We start from the raw sequence: 17976 nt of genomic DNA, 5'->3' as shown, positions 1-17976 counted from the left end.
TTCTTCATTCCAGAACCAGTTTTTTTTTTCTTCTAGGAGTGCTTTGGGATTCACCTTCAATCTAAGTGTCTCTGTAGTGGCTGAAAACAGGGCTTCACTGGTGACACCATGTAGGATATTTTATTTAATTTATTTTTCTAAAGAAAGATTTTATTTATTTGGGATTTTACAATTTTTCCCCTAACCTGTCTTCCCTCCCCACAGCCCCCACGAAAAGCATTTGATCTTTACATTGTTCCCATAATATACATTGATCTAAGTTGAATGTGATGAGAGAGAAATCATATCCTTCTTTTTTTAGATTTTTCAAGGCAATGGGGTTAAGTGGCTTTCCCAAGGCTACATGGCTAGGTAATTATTAAGTGTCTGAGACCGGATTTGAACTGAGTTACTCCTGACTCCCAGCCCAGTGCTCTATCCACTGCACCACCTAGCTGCCCTGAGAAATCCTATCCTTAAGGAAGTAAAATAAAATATAAGAGAGAGTAAAATTACATAGTAAGATGCTTTTTAAAAAAAAATTAAAAGTAATAGTTTTTGGTCATTGTTCAAAGTTCACAGTACTTTCTCTGGTTTCAGATGGTATTCTCCATCACAGATACCCCAAAATTGTGCCTGATTGTTACACTGATGGAATGAGCAAGTCAATCAAGGTTGGTCATCACCCCAATGTTGCTGTCAGGGTGCACAATGTTCTGGTTCTGCTTATCTCCTTAAGCATCAGTTCATACAAATTCTTCCAGACTTCCTTAATTCCCATCCCTCCTGGTTTCTAATAGAAAAATAGTTTTCCATCATATACATATACCACAGTTTATTAAGACATTCCCTAATGGATGGGCATTCATTTAATTTCCGATTCGTTGTCACAACAAACAGGGGTACTATGAATATTTTAGTTCAAGTGATGTTTTTACCTTTTTTCACAAGCTCGTTAGTGTACAGACGCAGTAGTAATATTCCTGGTTCAAAGGGTATGCTCATTTTCATTGCCCTTTGGACATCCTTATGAATTGTTTTCCAGAAAGGTTGGATGAGTTCACAACTCCACCAACAGCATGTTATTCTCCCAGGTTTCCCACATATTGGCCAGTCTGAGAGGTATGAAGTGGTACCTTAGAGATGCTTTAATTTGCATTTCATTAAGAAGTGATTTAGAGCAATTTTTCATATGATTATGGATCACTTTGATTTCCTCAGCTGTAAATTGCTTTGTATATTCTTTGATGATTTGTCAATGGGGGAATGCCTTGTCTTTTTTTAAAAGATGAGTCAGTTCTCTGTATATTTTGGAAATGAATCCTTTGTCGGAAATACTAGCTGTAAAAATTGTTTTCCAATTTACTGTCTGTACTTGGTTACAGTGCTTTTGTCTATGGAAAAGCTTTTTAATTTAATGTAGTCAAAATTGTCTTGTTTATTTTAAATGATGTTCTCCATGTCTTCCTTGGTCATATATTGCTGCCTTTTCCATAGATCTGACAGGTAAACTATTTCTTGTTCTCCTAGTCTGCTCATAATATTGTTTTTTGTCTAAATCCTGTATTCATTTTGATCTTATCTTGGTATAGGATGTAAGGTATTAGTCTAATCCAAGTTTCTGCCTTGCTAATTTCCAATTTCCCCAACAGTTGTTAGCAAGGAAACAGTTTTTATCCCAATAGCTGAACTCTATGTGTTTATCAAACAGCAGATTACTATAATCACCTCCTGCTATTGCACCTAGTCTATTCCACTGATCCACCATTCTTTTTTCTTGGCCAACAGCAGACAGTTTTGAAGACGGATGCTTTATAATATAGTTTTAGATCTGGTAGGGCTAAATCATCTTCTAATACACTTTTTTTCATTAAATCCCTGGAGACTCTCAACTTTTTATTTACCCATATGAATTTACTTACAATATTTTCTAAATCATTAAAGCAATTATTTGGAATTTTGATTGATAGGGCACTAAACAAGTGGTTTAATTTAGGTAAAATTATCATTTTTATTATATTAGCTCAGCCTATCCATGAGCAGGTGATATTGGCCCAGTTTTTTAAAACTGATTTAATTTATGTGAGAAGTGTTTTGTAGTTGTTTTCAAAAACTTTCTGAATCTGCCTTGGTAGGTAGACTCCCAGGTATCTTATATTGTCTGAAGTTACTTGGAATGGGATTTCTCTTTCTAGCTCTTTCTGCTGCATCTTGCTAGTCATTTATAGAAATATTGAGGATTTATGAGGGTATATTTTACAACTTTAGATGTTGCTAAAGTTGCAAATTATTTCCCCGTATTTTAGGTGATTTTGGGGGATTTTCCAGGTATATCATTATGTCTTCTGCAAAGAGTGAGAGTTTTTTCTCTTCCTTCCCAGTTTTAATTCGTTCAATTTCTTTTTCTTCTCTTATTGTTGAAGCTAACATTTCTAATATTGAATAGTAGTGGTGATAATGGGCATCTTTGTTTCACCCATGATTTTATTGAGAATGCCTCTAGCTTATCCCCATTGCATATAATGCTTGTTGATGGTTTCAGATAGATTCTGCTTATTATTCTAAGGAACAATCCATTTTTTTCCTAACTCTTTTAGTAGGAATGTGTGCTGTATTTTGTGAAAAGCTTCTTCAGCATCTGTTCATATAATCATATGATTTCTGCTATGTTTATTATTGATATAATTATTTATATTAACAACTTTCCTAATATTGAATGAAACCTGCATTTCTGCAGTAAATCCTACTTGGTCATTATCCTGGTGATAACCTGTTGTAATTGTTTTGCTAAGATTTTATTTAACATTTTTGCATCTACATTCATCAGGGACATAGGTCTATAATTCTGTTTCTCTGTTTTAACTCTTCTTGGTTTAGGTACCAGCACCATATTGGTGTCATAGAAAGAGTTAGGCAAAGTTCTGTCTTCACCTGTTTTTCCAAAGAGTTTATATAGAATGGTAATCAGTTGTTCCTTAAATGTTTGGTAGAATTCACTTATGAATTCATCAGGCCCTGGAGATTTTTTCTTCGGTAGTTCAATAATGGCTTGTTGAATTTCTTTTTCTGAGATAGGGTTATTTAGGTATTTAATTTCTTCTTCATTTGAACTTGGCAATTTATACTTTTGCAAATATTTGTCCATTTCACTTAGATTTTCAAATTTATTCATGTAGCATAGGGCAAATTAATTCTAAATTATTGGTTTAATTTCCACTTCATTGGTGGTGAGCTTACCTTTTTCATTTATGATTCTCAAATTTTGATTTTCTTCTTTTTTTAAATCAAATTGATCAGAGGTTTATCAATTCTATTTTTTTTCATCAAACCAATGCTTGCTTTTATTTATTAGTTCAATAGTTTTCTTCCTTTCGATTTTTATTAATTTCTCCTTTAATTTTTAGAATTTCTAATTTGACATTTAATTGGGGGTTTTTGGTTTATTTTTTCTCTATTTTTAGTCACATATTGAATTCATTGATTTCGTCTTTCTCTAAAAATTTGGATTTCTATATTCCATGCCTGGTTTTATATAGTATTTCAAATTACATATAAAGCATTGCCTTAAGATGTCAAATTAAATTTTATTGCAGCAGTTTGTATTCTCATTGACCCTACATACCTATCATTTTCTGTTTAAAAAAAAACACTCATGAAAAGAAAGCAGATTTCCCTAATCTATTTCTCAATTGAAATTTTGATTTCTGAAAACCCTATCTCTACAATAGTCTGGTTTTTAAATTGAAGTCATCCAATTCTTTTGATTTTTAAATTTCTTTTCTGATTTGGCATGCAGAGGTCTTAATTACAAATACATGAAATAACATTATAGCATCATAATTAATTTGATGCAGAAATCTGAATTCTATCATCCTAATCTGATATTATTTAAGAAAAAAGCATTTCTGCGGGGAGATCCTGAAATCTTCAATCTATTTCTGAAATGTATTTGGCAATTTTTAATTCCTTACCTGTTTGAAAGTCTAGTTTTTTAATTACAGGCAAACCACAGATTTGGAATTCTCAATTGTTTTTCTGATTTTTCATTCTGTAGTCGACATCCTATAGAAGGCATTTTTCTACATGATGTCAGACTGAATTTTCATGCAGCAATTTGATTTTTCTTTTACAGTTCTGGTTGGTCATACTTTAAATTATTTTTGTTTCTTTTTTTTGCAAGGTAAATGTGACTTGACCAATACTGCACAGCTAAGTAATTATTGTCTGAGGCCGGATTTGAACTCAGGTACTCCTGACTCCAGGGCTGGTACTCTATCCACTGTGCCACTTAGCCGCCCTACATACTTTAAATTTTTTTTAAAAAGTATTTCAGAAATAAAAAACAGATATCTCCAATCTTTGTTCAAAATGTCTTAATAAATTTTTAGGTAATAGTCTGAATTCTTATTTACAATTCTGATTAGACATTCTATGCTGAAAAAAAAGGACATTTGAAATGAAAACAAGAAAGCTCCAGTGTCTATCTGAAATGAATTTGGCAGTTCTTTATTCCCTACTTGTCTAAAACTCTGTTTTTATTTAAGTGCAATTTTGTGGGTTAAATTACCAAAATGACACAAGATTATGCCATCATAAGAAATACCAATGTGGCAATTTGAACTCTAATTTAGCTTCTTCTCTTAAATTCTATGTTAATAAAGCAATTCTGATTATTAAAACAGAAATCTCAAAGATATTTTTGAATTGAATTTGAAATTTATTTATTCCTTACCTCTTTGAAAGTCTGCTTTTTATTCCTTGTTTTTGCAAGGCAAATGGGATTAAGTGGCTTGCCCAAGGCCACACAGCTATGTAATTATTAAGTGTCTGAGACTGGATTTGAACCCAGGTACTCCTGTCTCCAGGGCCCTGCTTTATCCACTGTGCCACCTAGTCACCACAAGAGTGCTTTTTAATTCAAAGCAAACTCAAACTTTGAATTGCTATGTTTCTTACCTGATATATCAATTCTATAAAAATCATTAATTTTGACATTGTATTGAATGTTGATGAAGGAATCTCCAGTTTCATTTACTCTTCTGATCTGATGCTGTATTTTAAAATAACTGCTGCTCACAGGATAACCTGAAATGTCCAATCTATTTCTCAAATGAAATTGTCAGTTGTTTAGTCTTTCACTTTGTTTGACTGGATTTTGAATTAAGTACAAATGGAACCAATGGATTTCTGAATTTCATTCATAGTTTTACATCAAGAGTTTTACATGCCATATAATCCATTACATTGTGACGTCATAATGAATATTGATGCAATCAACTGATTTCTCAATTAGAGTACTGATCTGACAATCTGCATTACAAAACTGAACTACTGAAATGATAACTAGAATTCTACAATATATTTCTGAAATGAATTAGGCAGTTCTTTATTTCCTAACTCTGCAAAAGGTTGGTTTTTAAATTAAATGAAAAATAAACTTTGGATTTGTAAATTACAATCATTGTTTTTCATTCAGAGGTCCAAATTGCTTGTAAAGTATTATATTAAAATGCAATAACTGCATTCTTCATTACAGTTTTGACCTATAATTCTATGTTTAAAAAAGTCACAAAAAGAAAGATTTCAAGAGTTTTCTCGAATGAAATTTTGGTTTTTTGAATACCCTAATTCTGTAAAAGTTTTGCTTTTAAAGTGACATCATCCCAGAGATTTTAATCTCTAAATTTCTCTTATTGTCATTTATGACATGTATGAGAAATGTATAACATTAATTTCATGTATAATATATCATTATGCTGTCATCATGAATTTTGATGGTGTCATCTGAATTCTCATATACAATTCTGATCTGCCACACTATTTAAAGGAAAAAGCACTTCTGTAGTGAGAATATAAAATCTCCAATCTATTTGTGAAATGAATTTGGCAACTCTTCATTCCTTACCTCTTTGAAATTCTAGTTTTTAAATTACATGGAAATCGAAACTTTAGATTTCCTTATTGATTTTCTGATTTTTCATTATATAGTTGATATTCTATGTAAGATATTAATTTATGATATCAAAATGAATGTGGGTGCATCAGTGAGTTCTCTTTTACTGGTCTGATCACACACCTCATGTTAGAAAAGCACTTTTCGAATACAAACCAGAAATATCCAATCTCTTTACAAAACGTGTTTGACAGTACATTTTACACTACCCATTGTCCAATTTGGAGGCAGATTTCCTCCAAAATGTCTCCTTTCTGAGCCTCTGAAAAGCATAATGTTAAACTAGTCTTGTTGAATTACCAACAGTTTGGAAACAAGTGGCTCACAATCATTTTTATTTTATTTATCGCCTGTGCACAAGAGAAACTGATGAAACCAACAGAGGTTTCTATTTTCACATGTTAGTTAAAAAGTAAATGAAACATCACGGCACTTTCAGTGAAAGTAATATTATTTCTCAGTTTAAATCATGATGCAAGTTAGAATCACTATAGTAAAGCTCAACGGTCTTAGGCAAAACCACTTTCTTGGAATAATACAGTGCTTCTTCAGTCTGCAAAACAGCCTTGAAGGGAATTTACAGTTGATCTGTGAATGTCCAAACAATGTTCCAATATAGTTTTCTGAAAAATTAAAATTACACTTAAAGAGCTAAAAAGGATCAGCATTTTTGCTATATTTTCAATGAAGTTGCCTAAACAGCACTTTTGCTGAGAGATGTTTCTCAAAGTTGCTGTAAGATTCTACACAATTAGAGAAGTATCTGTTTACATACTGAATCGTTCTCTCACTTTTTGGTTGAAAGTATCCTGCTCCACTTTTCTATTGCAAAGGATGTTTCTCAAAAAGCAAAGTTTCAGATGTGCATACTGTATTTTATACAAATGAAGCAAAAATGTTCATTAAGTAGTATAAATTGTACAGCACTCTATTAGCAAAGATACATGCCTAAGTCACAATAGGCAAGATTGTACCAGAAATTATAGTATCTAATCATTTGTTTGTTTTCAATACTTTTAATTCAACATCAATTAATACCATAAGCTAATGTTTCAAGAGCAAATAAACTGGACAGTCAAAGGACAAAACCTGTTTACCCAAATGTAAAGTTGATATCAGTTTACAAAAATCACAATAAATGCAGAACAAAGGGAAGCGTTTGATGCATGAAACATCTATTGGTGAAAAAGCATCGATTCCCACAAACAAAACAAAAAAGCTACTGCACTCCACCTTCAAAGGCATTGTATTGGTTTAGTTGTTAACAGAACAAAATTGCAAGAGTCAAAATGAAACCAAGCAGGTGTTTTAAAGACTTAAGTGCCCTTATCAAAATGCCTTACATTTTCCCAAGATTCCTGAAATGTCAATATGATGGGAGCCCAATAGCCTTTCGATGGCTGCACTGATATCTCCTCCTGTTGCTATCAGAGCCTGTAAGTTTGCTTCACCATTCAAAAAACCCATCGTGCTGAACTGGTCCAGTTGTTCAAAGCTGACTTCCACATTTTGTAATTGAGGGTTTGTCTCGGCAAGAGCTTGCAAAATTTGTGGAATAAACTGTTGGCATCTAGGTGCTGTAGTGCCTGTTGACTGTCTTGTGTTTTCCTTAGGTGCCAAACCAGTCACATTGGTTCCTGTAGGGCTTCAGGCATTTCCCCTCCCTCCCAGGTCAGGAGTAAACCGTGGTATGAGCCCTGTAGCTTCTGTTGTTAATGGTTGTAGACCCTGTTGAATCTGCAATAAGGCCTGCATGGCTCTAGGATTGCACATTGCTGATAGTGTGTTGAAATTCTGTATTTGCTGGAGGAAAGTGGGAAGGTGCTGTCTCACGTGTTCCTGAAGGTGAGTATTTCCAGCCAATAGGGGATTGTTTAGCATCATCCGAGTAGTGAGATCTTGAGAATTCTGGCTTACTGACTACATCATGATCCTCATGCAGGGTGCTCATAACATGTTTGGCATAAGCTGTGGATTTTCCGTTATCTGCTGCAATAAACTCTGCATTACCAGTGTGTGGAACATGTGAGCTCCAGGCTCGGATTTGGCCTAGTGCTACTTTGTCTGATAGAGCTTGTGGTGCTACCAGTAACATTGCTACCAGTGCCAGCGACCTCGCTGGAGGCATTTCTGCTGGCCCTTGACCTCTTGGGACCAGATGGTGGAGCCCAGGGTTTAGGTAAAGGTTGTCTTGCTCAGCATTGAAGCAAACGGTTTACCACCAAACTGTTCTTGTGCTGCATTCCACACGGGTTGCTGAGAGTCAGCGTACATCCGCCGCAAAGGGTTGTATCCACCGGGTAGGCTTTCGAGATTATTCAGGGCTCTGTCTTGATTTCTCATCATTTCCTGCATCATTGCCAGATTCCTAGCAAGTTTTAGGGTTTGTCTCGTTATAGCTGGGTTGTTAATCATGTGACCAATCTTTGGATTCCCTTCGACTAACTGCTGCCTTTGAAAGCTGGCCATCATTAACTGCCTCATCAGGCCCGGGTTGGACAGCAGGCACTGGGCAATGGGATTTTCCATAATCTGGACCATCATGCCCCGGTTGGCCCTGAGTTGCCGCCGTGTTGGCTGCATGGTACAGCAAAGTGGGAAGCGTTCAGGCCCCAGCTGCTTAGCCCCGCCAGACCTCCAAGGCCTCCCAGACCCGAAGGACGACTCCTCCTTGTGCAAGCTGGTACCGAGCTCCTGCCAGCAGATGCTCCTGTGGAGGTGGGGTGGCCGCCGGCGGCCTGGGATGGCGGACCTGGGTAGCCCTGGGCTGGTGTCTTTATTATGAGGTGAACAGTCAGTCCTTCATGTGCTCCGTCCTGGCTCAGAGAGTCTTCATCTTTGAAAACGTGTCCAGCAAATACAAACCCCAGCTGGTCAGGATGGGCCTCGAGTCGTGGGGAGATTTGTTCCATCAACAGCCCCACGGAGCTGGTCTCAGGCACCACCAACTCCTCCTCCTTCTTTCGCGGTCTTCACAGTGACACTGAGGAGCTGGGGGTCGCTGGCCGGGGAGGCGGCACCAGCGACTGCGGCAGTGTCCGGGGACTGCTGCTGTCTCCGCTCTCGGCCATGGTGGCGATAGGACCCAGGGGAGGAGCCGGGCCCAGCCGAGATGGAGGCCGCGGTGACCAGGGCGGGGAGCTGGCCTAGCTGTTATAGCGGTGTTTACCGGGCGATGAATCGGCCTCACTGTGATGGCACCGGCGGTGAGTCATAGGAAGCGCCCACTGTGATGACTTTAGCGCCGCCGCTTTCCCATGCCCCGCTCCCTCCGGAAGTAGACAGATTTCAGATTTCGCAATTCATTTTCAGAATTGCTTCTTTCCATGGAATTCCAGAGCAGAGGGAAAATTAGAATTCGACGGCGGCAGGAAGATGCAGTGTGACTTCATCATCTTGCTGCACCTGGGAGGGGAGCCCACATTGCCCCATCAGAAAAGATATTTAGAAATCCAAAGCCTAGATGAGGTCGCACATAATTAGGAAATCAGACTTTTAGACAGACAAGCATGAAGAATGTCGAGTTTGAGTTCAGATACACATTGGCAATTTCCGGCTTTCCTCTTTTTTCCTTTTAACACAGTCCTTTTTTTCCTTGATCTTCAGCCCCACAGAAGGCAAAATTTGTCAGTCTTTACATTGCTTCCATATACTTACATTAATCCAAACTGAATGTAAAGAGAGAGAAATCATATCCTTAAGGAAGAAACTTACAGTATAAGAGATAGCAAGATCGGAGAATAAGATATCAGGTTTTTTCCTAAATTAAAGATAATAATCCTTGGTTTTTGTTCAGACTCCACAGTTCTTCCCCAAGATACAGATGGTATTCCCCACTGCTGAGAGCCCCAAATTTCAGTGGGCCCAAGCCTGGCATGACACAGAAACTTCTCCAGCTGGATACTCTCAGCATCTCCCTGAGACATACACTGGAAGAACACCCTCTCCTGGGCTAGCCTTGGCACTGCTCTTTGCTGTTCTGCAGCCACAGGGACAGCTACTGGCATGCCTGGAGGAGAGGACCCTTTGAATTGCTCCTCCTCCTCCCTGGCCTTTTTTTCTCCTTCTTCCTTCCCTCTTCCTCCTACCTCTTCTCCCTCTAGTCCTCCCTTCATCCTCCATTCCTCTTTTCTCCTCCTCCCTCCCTTCTTCTCTCCACTTCCTCCTCCTTCTCTTGCCCTGGCTCACTTCCCTTTCTTCCGGTTCCTCCTTGCCTCTCTTCCACTCTCCACCATATCTCTCCTCCCCTTCCTCCCTCTCCCACTCTCCCCTCCTCCCTCTGTATCCCCCCTCCTCTCTTCACTTTCTTCTCCTTCCTCCCTGCCTCCTCCTCCAACTCCTGCTCTCCCCCTCCCCTCCCTCTTCCACCTCCACCTCCTCCTCCCTTGACTCATTTCCTTTTCTCCTCCTTCCTACCTGTATGTCTGCCCCCTTCCTCCCCCTCCCTCTTTCCCCTCCTCCCCTCCTCCTCCTCCCCCTCCCGGGCCCCTAGGCCCAAAAAGACAGACAGACCGACAGACAGGGAGGGAGGGACTAGGGGCCTCCCTCAGTGTCTCTGCCCTGCACAGGCAGTTGAGTTATTTCCCTAGCATCTTAGGCTTTTCCCTGAAAATTTGGTAGATGAAGCACTAAGAAGACTCCAACACTAAAGTTTGGAGCTGTTTCCCACCTTTGATCCTCACCTCCAATACCCCCCCCACACACATGCACACAAGCATGTACACATGCATGCTAGCAAATGACATTGGAATTCAAGTTATTCCACTCTCTTTTCACTCAGAGTATTTCATGAATTAGATTACATATTTGACATTTTAAATTCAGTTTAACAGAAAGTTGGAGTTGGTACCTCCTAACAAAGACAAGTGATTGAATTTGGTTCCTATAAATGGAGCTGTAGAAAGGTGAAGAAGTCACAGAGTGGAAAGAAAACAGAAGAAAATCTACACCCACCCTGGCTTCCATCATAATTGGGTGTCTTTAAAGGATTAAAAAAAAGAGGTTGGTAGTTTGCTTCTGACTGAAAAACAGGATCACCATGCTATATTCAGGGGAGAAATGCTATTTTGTAGAAAACCTTAGATGGAAGATATTTGTGAGGGGTGAGTGTATTTGTGTGTGTGTGTGTGTGTGTGTGTGTGTGTGTGTGTGTGTGTGTGTGAAAGGGCCATGGATTATAGATAACAAACAGGAGGGTGTTGTGATGCCAGGAAAAAGGAAAGGGAGAAATGGGCATATCTTGCTACCAAGAAAGAAATTTAATTTTGCTGCTCCTTCTTCCAACCTTTGCCAGGTAATTTTTAAAGAGCTTCTGTTTTGCCCACATAGACCTTATGTCACTTACAATGCTCTTACTTTTTGCCGAGTGAATTCCCTTCAATAATGTTCAGATGTTCATTTGAATGATTACTATTAGTCTTTCATATCCTCTTTGTGCTTCTTCACATTTAATTTATTTCAGTTGTTTTAATGCAATTGCTAATATGGCCCAAATTAGAAAAACTTTTCCAGAGAGAGCAAGCATCCTTGCTTTATTCCTATATATTTTCATAAATCTTCTGGTTAATACCTTTTGTTAATGATATGTATTTTGGGCTCTGTAGAAATATTTTTCCTGAGCTTATGTCTATACTTTGTAAAGACTTTTTAAGAGTATAAATTCACTTTGTATTATGTCAAATGCCTTTTTTTGTATCAAATGTATCATGTAGTTTGAGATACTTGATTTCTTTCCTTTGCTGATATTTTATTTGATTTTTCCAATCCCTCATTATGGAAGCTTTTCAACATTCACCCACTTGTATATTTATAACTTGAATAATTTTCATTCAGATTGTGTGGTTTTTTGGTTTGTTTTTTTTCTTTCCTGTGGCTGTGGATGGCTTGTCCCTAACAGGTCACCAAGTATTGTCCTAGCTCTCTGGACTGCTGAGAGGAGCTGCAAACATCCTACTTGATCACCTTACAATGTTTTTGTTAACATGTGCATTTTTCTCATGGTTCTGCTCCCTTCACTCAGCATGAATTCTTGTAATTATTTCCAAGCTTCTCCAGAGTTCAATAAGTCATGGTTTCCTATAGAAAATAGAACTTCATAACTCTCATATACCATAACTTGTTCAGACATTCCCCAGTTGATTGACATTTCTTCCAATTTTTAATCAATACAAAAAGAATTTCTACAAATATTTTGTAACATGTGGGACATTTCCCATTTTATATGATTTCTTGGGGAATAAATCTTATATTGATATTGCTGGGTCAAAGGGGAGGATCAGTTCTATTGCCCTTTAGGTAAAGTTCCATATTGTTCTCCAGAATGCTTGAATTAGTTCACCACTCAACTAGCAATGCATTAATGCCCAATTCTCCCAGTACCTCTCCAAAATTGATTGTTTTCTCCTTTTGTCAAAACCAACCTGACAAGTATGAAGTCATACCTCATAGTTTTAATTTGCATTTCTCTAATCAATAGTAATTTGGAGCATATTTTCATATGATTACATATAATTTTTGCTCCTGTGGGCCAGAATACTGGCAAACATCAAGACTGGCTTGATGAAAATGAGGAGGAAATACGGAAACTGTTAAGTGAAAAAGGAGAACCCCGCCCTGTTTACCAGCAGGATCTTCTGTCCATTTCTAAGAAGGAGGCATTTCATTCTGTAAAAGTAAAGTACAAGTAATGCAGGTCTCTTGGCTCAGGGAAAAGGCAGAGAAAATTCAGTTCTGTGGAGACAGCATCAAATCAAATTACTTTTATGATGCCATGATGGTATTTATGGGACAGAATCCTATGGTGCTTCTCAACTACTCAGTGCTGATGAATCCACATTGATCAGTGATAGGAACACGATTCTAGAGAGATGGACTGAAGATCTCCACAGTCTTCTTAGACTGTCATCAATCAATGCAGAAGCCACTGACCATTTACCTTGAGTAGAAATCAGTCAGTAGCTAACTGAAGTTCCAACTGAAGAAGATTTGAATGCTATTAGGCTCCTCTCAAGTGGCAAAGTACACGGTGCTGATTCTTTTAGAGCTGAATAGAATCCATTGCTCATCCAAAAGCAGAATGAAATTTTCCAGGTTATATGGAATGAAGAGGTTTTTCCCCAAGAATTCAAGAATGACTCTATCATCCATCTCTATAAAGGTAAAGAGAATAGATTGCACTGTGAAAATCACAGGGGTATTTCTCTGCTAGTCTTTGCTCATAAGATTCTCACCAGAATGTTTATCAATAGACTCACCCTTCACATGGAAAATGATCATCTCCTTGAAAGCCAGTGTGATATCAAAAGAACTGAGGAACAGTCAATATTGTGTTTGCTGTCTGAAACTCCAGGAAAAATACCAGGAACAAAATAGAGGTCTGTAATCAATGTTCAAAGATCTGATCAAAGGCTTTGATACCAACAGTCATGTGGGTCTATGGAAAATTGTGCTCAAATCTGGTTGTCTGGAGGAGTTCATCCTTATTCTACATCAGTTTCATGATGGCATGCATACCTGGGATCTGGATAGAGGATGATACTCTCGAGATTATCTAGTCACCAGTGTAGTGAAACAAGGACATGCCTTTCCTTCCATTCCTTTTAGCATGATGTTTTCAGCCATGTTATCAAAGGCCTTCTTTTTCAATAATGAGGTACAAGAATCAACCAATCAATTAATTTATTCCTTGGAAAACTGCCTATTCATATTCTTGGATCATTTATCAATTGGAGAATGACTTGAAAGTTAATAAATTTGGTTCACTTCTCTACATATGTCAGAAATGGAGATTTTATCACATCCCTTAGCTGTGAAAATAGTTTCCCAAATTTATGTTTTCCTTCTAAGTGTGGCTGCTTTAGTTTTATTAGTGTAAAACCTTTGTAATCTAATATAGTTAGAATTATTCTTTTTGCAATACATAACATATTTTATTTCTCACTTGATCAAAAGTTTCTCCCCTTTCCCTAGATCAGCCAGATAGAGGATTTCTTGATCTCTTAATTGGCCTATGGCATCACCTTTTATGTCTAAATCCAGTATCAATTTTGAACTTATTTTGGTCTAAGGTTTGAGATGTCAAGCTATAGTTCTTTACTTTCTTTTATCTGTCCTTATAGAAATACAGTTCTCAAAGTTTGAATGACTGATTGCTTGATTGATTGATAAGCAGCATTGCCTCATAGTCACTAAGTACACTTCCCTCTTTTGTTTCATTAGACATATATGACTCAGGATTTTTAAATCTTATTAAATTGTAGTCGATTTATATATCAACTTCTCTTTTCAAAGACCCTCCATTGTTGCAAATCCTCATGAGCCAAAGCATCATGCAAAGCCAAAAAATTTCATATACCAAGTATACCTTCCCTCAACACACCCTCCTGAATTTTTGAACTTTTCTTGTTCAATCCCTAAAAGTCCACGCTCTTCCTCTTTATTTCCGGCTCTCAGAAAGAGAGGCCCACAGTCTTCTCAAACAAAACTTTCAGGCATACTCTTTTCCTCTCTCCCTTTGGCACCCCAGCCATGGTCCTTCTACTCTTGTTATTTAAAACATGAATTAAGGCAAGTTCATTTACTAATCTATTTATGTCCCACCCTTTTAAGTATACTCTCAACCACTGCCACTATTACACCATAAGCCTCCTCAAGTAAGGTATCTAGTAAAGAAAAGTAGCTTTGTGATTTAATTATGCATTGAGACTCTAAGTACTCTCCCTCCCTCTATCTCTATAAGAAATACCAACCTTATAATCAACATTGCCTCTAAGTCTCATTTATATCCATATCCTCAAAGAACATTCACTTCAAGTAAATTCAACCCTTAAGCTATCCTAACGAAACATAATTCTTGAGAGTTATAGGTATTAATTTCCCTTTAGGGATGGATACAGCTTAATTTTCTTAATTAGTATTTTTCCACCCTTTATATTTACCTTAATTACCTACATGGTACATAAAGTTACCTTTTTCTGCATCTCCTGAGGTTTGTATTTGAAGAACAAATCTGGTACATCAACTAAAATAGGTAGAAATGATAAGTCGACAGGGTCATGGGTAGGTGAAGTTACTCATGATGGGCATGAGAGAAAGTGGAGGTACAAAAATGAATTGGTAGGTCTTTCCAAAATATCAAGGCAACCCAAAATGCTGGGTTTGGATAAAGAATTTGAGAAAAAGAAGAATGGAGATAGCTTTATCAGTATTCTCCTGGTTGTGCAGGTGAGATTCATAACTTGGTAAAGAAGTAGTGAAGATTACAATAAAGTTTGAGGCCCACTATAAGAAACTATCTATCCTATATTATTTCAGTATAACATCAAACTGATTTATACTGATTAGAATATGGTAGGAGTCCAAGTGTATTATTTTTCAAATTCCCTCCTTGATCCACAGAAAGACCCAAGTCTTTGGATCATTATAATCTGAATGGATGGAAGGCAGTCCTACATGGGTGATGCAAAACAAAAAGGGGAGAATTATTTCCTGAGGGACAAAGGTGACATTGGAGAAGAGGGAAATGGGCACAATTCATATTGATTTTGTTCCATTTGAAATGTCTTAAGTGACTAACCAAGAACCACAAAAGACAGGTAGATCCTAGTAAAACATGCCCCATGAGATATATAAATCATATTACTTATTAGAGAAATGCAAATTAAAGCTTCTCTGAGGTACCACCTCACACCTCTCAGACTGACCAATATGACCAGAAAGGAAAATGGTCATTTTTGGACAGCTTGTGGGAAATCTGGGACACTATTACATTGTTGTTGGAGCTGTGAACTCATCTAACCTTTCTGGAGAGAAATTTGGAACTATGCCCAAAGGGGAAGAAAAATGTGCATATCCTTTGATCCAGCAATACCACTACTGGGTCTATACCCTGAAGAGATGATGAAAAAAGGCAAAAATAACACTTGTAAAAAAATATTCATAGCAACCCTGTTTGGGGTGGCAAAGAATTGGAAATCAAGTAAATGTCCTTCAATTGGGGAATGGCTTAGCAAACTGTGGTATGTGTATGTCATAGAACACTATTATTCTATTAGAAAACATGAGGGATGGGAATTCAGGCAAGCCTGGATGTATTTTCATGAACTGATTCTGAGTGAGATGAGCAGGAACAGAAAAATACTGTACACCTTAATGGTAACATGGGTGTGATGATCAACCTTGTTGCACTCACTCATTCCATCAGTGCAACTTTCAGGGACAATTTGGGGCTCTCTGCGATGGAGAATAACATCTGTATCCAGAGAAACAACTGTGGAGTATGAACAAAGACCAAGGACTATTACCTTTACTCTAGAAAAAATCCTGATATCTTATTGTCTGATCTTTCTATCTCTTATATTTTATGTTTCTTCCTTAAGGATATGATTTCTCTCTCATCACACTCAATTTGGATCAATGTATACCATGGAAACAATGTAAAACTGAAATATTGCCTTCTGTGGGGGTTGGGGGGAAGGAAGTAAGATTAGCAGAAAGATTATAAAACTCTAAATAAATAAAATCTTTAATAAAAAAAGATAAATAAAGGAGGGGATCATAAGGCATTTCTTCAAGTGCATTGATGCAAACATTATCCATCTGACATACAGGTTCTGGAAATATTTTGGACTTATAAAAACAATTCAAACAATTTTGACAGGCAGCCACCTCATTATGGTGTTAGGCAAAATCCCTGCATTCAGCACAAATAGATCTAGATGACTGCAGCAGAGGGAGTGGAAGAAAAAAAAAAGCAACAGGCAGAGTTGCATGAACAAAGGAATTACCAAACATTGGAGCTGGTGATGGAGTAAAAGCCCAAGAAAGAGACTGAAAATAAGGATTTGCATTTCCAGTCACTTCAGAATCAGGTACAGGTGAATTAGGAATTGTTTGAGAAGAGGATGATGATGGTGGTGGAGCCCTGCTTACTTGTTGTATCTCATACAGTTGTCTAGCCTCTGAAACAACTTCTGATACAGTCTTGTGCTGTATGAAGATCTCTCTTCTTAGTATTACTGGTATGAGTGGCCTCAGAGCAGCCTCTAGTAGATTTGATTCTCTAGTTCAGGTCACTTACAGAGAAACCCTTCTCTTCTTAAACATCTCTGACAACATAGATCTTTGATCTAATTCTAGATTGCTATTACACTGAACAGGTCAAGTAGTGAGAGCTAGACAAACCTTAATAGCACTAATAAGAACATCACTAGAAGAGAGAATTTACATTTTAGGCTCACAGATTCAAATAAGAACTGAAAAACTAAAAAAATTCTCAACTCAAATATTTATTTAGCCTAATTACCTAATATTACTCAAGCCTCATTGCCTATACTATAATATTCAAATAACTACTAATGTTATTACAACTATTTCTTAAAAACAACTGATGATTTTGCACTTTTGCAGATTTCTTTTAGCTCCTTATGCCTGCTTACATGGAATGAGATCCTGCTAGGGAATTAAAAATAGAACACCTTTCCTTTGCATAAGATGTTGACTTGGAGACACAACTGCATTCATTTTAAAGTTGCTATAATAATTTCAGTTTTAACAAAACATCTGGAATGGGATGTATAATATATCAAGAGGTCGATTTCAAGAAAGTGTAGGCCAAATAAGTTATTTATAATAAAACATGCTTGCACTTCAAGAAATGATCAGTATCTAGGAGGTAAGAATAAACCTAAATAAAATTGACTTTTCCTATTTTGGTAACACTAGCTATTCTATGGCTTCATCAGCTCTCTTGTTGGTGATTCAAATGCCAATTCAAGATGAGCCCTCACTATACTATCACATGTAACTTTATCAAAAATCACCAGTATCGTTCAACCTTTCTCTTATCCATGGAATTTGCTATGTAAACAGAAAGGTAGGGACATAGCAATACTAGTTCTGTTTGATTTCAGATCTGAGTCATAGGCAGATGTCAGAACCAGAATCAGAATTAACCAGGTGGGGAAATGTCTTGTTTTGGGTTTTTTGTTTTGTTTTGTTTTGCTTGTTTTGTTTTCTTTAAGGTAATAGAGTTAAATGACTTGCCC

General features: G+C 37.3%; 1 long non-coding RNA gene and 1 pseudogene across 4 annotated transcripts in view; one reads left to right on the top strand and one right to left on the bottom strand.

Moving 5' to 3' along the window:
• Positions 1-17976, top strand: part of LOC141496921 (uncharacterized) — a 1073688-nt gene that overhangs the window by 626403 nt on the left and 429309 nt on the right. The gene's annotated exons all lie outside the window — the stretch shown is intronic.
• Positions 7262-9003, bottom strand: LOC141503217 (ubiquilin-1 pseudogene; annotated as a pseudogene).

Source organism: Macrotis lagotis, chromosome X (genome assembly GCF_037893015.1).
Source record: "Macrotis lagotis isolate mMagLag1 chromosome X, bilby.v1.9.chrom.fasta, whole genome shotgun sequence".
In the NCBI taxonomy this organism is placed as follows: Eukaryota; Metazoa; Chordata; class Mammalia; order Peramelemorphia; family Peramelidae; genus Macrotis; species Macrotis lagotis.
The sequence above is the reverse complement of the archived record's forward strand: the minus strand, read 5'-3'. Positions and strand labels throughout refer to the sequence as shown.